The sequence below is a fragment of the Macadamia integrifolia genome, chromosome 4 (assembly GCF_013358625.1).
Source record: "Macadamia integrifolia cultivar HAES 741 chromosome 4, SCU_Mint_v3, whole genome shotgun sequence".
In the NCBI taxonomy this organism is placed as follows: domain Eukaryota; kingdom Viridiplantae; phylum Streptophyta; class Magnoliopsida; order Proteales; family Proteaceae; genus Macadamia; species Macadamia integrifolia.
Window position 1 is genome coordinate 5,050,580 of NC_056560.1, and position 3,985 is coordinate 5,054,564.

The 3,985-nt window shown below is 34.6% G+C and overlaps 1 pseudogene; it reads right to left on the reverse strand.

Moving 5' to 3' along the window:
- The window catches only part of LOC122077592, a 27,726-nt pseudogene that overhangs the window by 12,107 nt on the left and 11,634 nt on the right, over window positions 1-3,985 (reverse strand).

The following is a 3,985-nucleotide window of genomic DNA, read 5'->3' on the forward strand; positions in this document are numbered from 1 at the left end:
TAAAACCATCTTGAGGAAGTTCAATGGATGAAAAAAAACTTATCAAGTGATCATACCTGCAAAAAAAGCATTTATAAGCAGAGGTCTCCAGAAGGCATGGGCTATAGCCGTGTGCAACGAAAAAGTTCCAGCTTTCTGTTTCCTAAGCCATTCTTGTAACAAGGAGTAAGATTTCTCTGCTGTTTCGGATTCAGGAACTGAAGGAATATGGGGAAGTTCAAGTTTTTGACTCCGACCCCTTTGGAAAAGCGGGTTTAGCCAACTGAAAGTGAGTCTGCTGTAAATCCCTGCATTACTGAAAGCTTCAAAATCTGCTGGGACCTCATTTTTTTCTTTCTGAAGAAGTGGGTTTTCCATTTCTGGAAGTGGTTTGTTATAACTGAAACAGAAAGTATTGACACAGAGGAGTACTGCAAGTGGGAAGGAAGCAAGCTCAGAAACATTAGGCTCATGGAGAAATTCAGGCAGTATCCTGGATTTCGAATGGGTCAGGAAGTAGATGAAGACATGGTAAGTACTGAGAATACAAGAGATGATCCACCAGAATACAATGACTAAAGGCCACCTCTTCTCTCCAGAAACATTCCTATTGTTTGAGTAAAATGCATATACAGTTACCAAAACCCAGGTAGTTGCCAAGAAAACAGACTGGGTTGAGATTCTATTCAGCTTCCAAACATTAAAAATGCAAAACCCGAGATGGGTAGCGGAGATTAAAATATTGGACAGAAGTACAATGGTGATGAAATGTATGATCATCTTCTCTGTTCTTCCATGTTTTAACTGATCACCATCAACATATCTATGCTTCTGTATAAAAAAATCTACCAGAATCCATATAAGTAACAGTGAGAAACCAGCAATGCTTACAACCACATTTATCGATGTCTCCATGAAAGCTTACTATTGAAAACTAGACAAACTCGAATTCACAATGAAGATTCAAAATTACCAATGCCCAACATCTGTGGAAAGAAAATAGCAGATGAAATGTATGATCAAAATATGAAGTCCATTTACATTTTTTAATTTGAAAAATCAATAAGATGTGTCAGAAAACTCACTACTTGGGGAGGTCTCTTGAGTACTGATAAGCCCGTCTTCTGTTTTAGCTATACATATATATATATATATATATACTTTATTTCTTTTTTTCCCCTTTAATTGAAACCAAAATTATCATCATTTTTTATGGATGAAACTTGAATCAAATTTGTTAATTCTGTTGTAAGAATGTCCCCATATTTGTCATAAAAAATGACAACAATGAAAGCAAAAGTTATGATTTCTTACAATGCCAATGTGGGAAAGAATCTACATGCCATACCAATGGCAGTGCAGAGAGTGATACCATTCAGAGTGAGAATGTTAATGTGAACCCCACAGCTGCACACTGGAATCTCACTTAGGCATGGTGCACGCATTTTTCGCAAATATGATGACTCAAGGAATCATATCAATGGAATCGTCACTGCATGAGGTAAACATGGTGATGCAACAAAAAATGATTTCTCTATCAGTAGTGGGACTTTCAGCTTTATCTTTGAAGGCTTAAAGTAACACAACACACACAAGGAGGAGGAAAGAAAGTTAATAAATAAAGAAAGGACAGAGGAAGAACAAAGGGTAGGATTTGGATATGGAGGTGTGCTGTTGGTTTGGTCTATTTTGGAGTAAAAAAGAGAGTGGGAGTTGACGAGTACTGGTGGGGTTGGCAAGCTCCCCACTCAACTAAAGCCTTTGAAGAAAAGAGAATTGGAATGCAGATGGGTTGGTTTTTGGATGGCCATTTGTAGAGTTGAGAATAGAGATGGAGATGGAGATGGAGATGGAGATGGAGAGGTTATCCATTCATTCCATCATTCCATGATATACCATCCCATGTATCTCCATGCATCCCATCTTACGGAAAAAAAAAAAAAAGAAGCCATAAATCATCTCAATAGTTCATCCCTACAAATCCTAAAATTTTCGAATACTTTATTTTACTTAAAAATTTCAAATGAGCTGAGACTTGAAATGTGAGTAAGAGACCTTAGGGCTTATTTGTTTACATCTGAGCTACTATGTAGTTAGGAAAGGACTATTATAAATTCAATTTAGTTTTTTCTTCAAAGCGTGCTCTCAGCTCTCAAGTACATTTATTTTAGTACCACTACTATCAAAAATTGAAAACTCATAAGGATGAACCTCTGAGAGTTGAATAGAAATACTTTAAATATATTTCCACATCAATCCTATGGTAGACATTGTGTCATTCCAAAAAATTACAAATTGAAGGTTTACTTATAAATATATATATATATATATATATATATATAAACGCTTAAAGCATTTTTTGAAGATGTTTTACTGAGACAGGTATTTCTCTCTCTTTAACCACACCAAGCATTGAGGCTCTAAGAGTAGTTGTTAAAAGTTCATAACTAACTCATTAAATATTGAATTGTTAAACCTAGAGAAGTTAGTAGAGGTCTATGATAGACCATAAATCCATCAAATATTGAATTTTTGGACTTATTTATTTTATAAAAATAGTTAATAGAAGAATAAGAGCGACTACTTTACACAAAAAAAGTCAAATGTTAAGATTGTTTCTAAACTCATTTTTCATAAGACTAAGAACATAAATGGATAGTCAAAAATCTATATATGTTTTATGTTTGTATCCGTTAAATTCATACTCAAAAAATCAGTTTTCAAAAAACAAGCTACATCATCCAATCATATTATAAAATATATGATTAAGTCATAGTTTATAAGTAGTATTTTATTACATACCCTTTTTAGTTCACGACATGTTACATGTAATCAATAAATTAGATAAAAGAAAAGGATTTATGAAGACATCTTTGTAATTTCAAATAGGTGAAAATTTGTATCCGATTTGTGTTCATAGTCAAATTAGGGGAATCCGTATTCAAAAAATCAATTTCCAAAAACTAATCAAATTCTTTTAGAAACTAATTGGATGCGAATGTAGATAACGATATATCCAATTTGTATTCGATACGTTAACATCACTACCCAAAATCTTGCATAAGTAAGACCAACACGACAATCGACACAATGACTCTTTTAATGAAAAAAAAAAAAAATTGAGGATATTGATGAACACATTGTGTCGACATATTTCTTAATTTATATGTTCCATGACAAGTCCTCTTCAGATACTTAAGAGGACCACCAATACTGACACTATAATTTATGGGAAAAAGAATCGTCCCTGATCGTGCCCTTTAAGTCAAGACAGTTGAGCATGAAAGGACTGTTTTGCTCTCCAAGGTCCAACCTGCACAATGAGAGGTGGCTCTAGAGTTTTTTTATCTTCCTTTTCATTCCTTTATGTCAACCACGTTCGCAAAATTATATCTGCATTTCATAATTAATGGGTCCCCACATGAATTTCTCCCCCACTTTCTTGGAGGAAGAAAAATCCTTAAGTGTTCCACTCCTAAATCCACTTGTCACAAGTATGAAACATTTAATATTTCTTGAAAGCAATCAAACCTAATGAATTAGATGGAGAAGGGAAGACTTGTGACTTAATAAGAGCCACTAAGTCACTTGAGAATCCTAGTAATAATGCAATTTGGACTAGTGTTGTAAGTTGTAACAATTGGGATCAGATCAAAATCAGCTGAGACCAATCCTGATTCTGGTTAATCCGGTTCGATCGATCCCCAAACGAAAACTAGGTTAGGGCATTTTTTGGGCCGATTAAGCTGGAACGGATTCATATCCCAATTCCAAGTTTTTAAACCCTATTTCAAACTGGCCACAACACTTGAATCTCTCCAAATGATCAAACACACCACAATCTGCCACTTGTATCATGTAATGGGTTGTATGAATAGCCATTGAGAAAGTAACCCATTTTCTCTGATAAACTAGACTTCAGTAATAGCATCACATCACCATTGGTGAAGATATTCTCTATTCACCTTACAAAACCCTTGTGAAGGTATCTCAATGCTCATTTTCT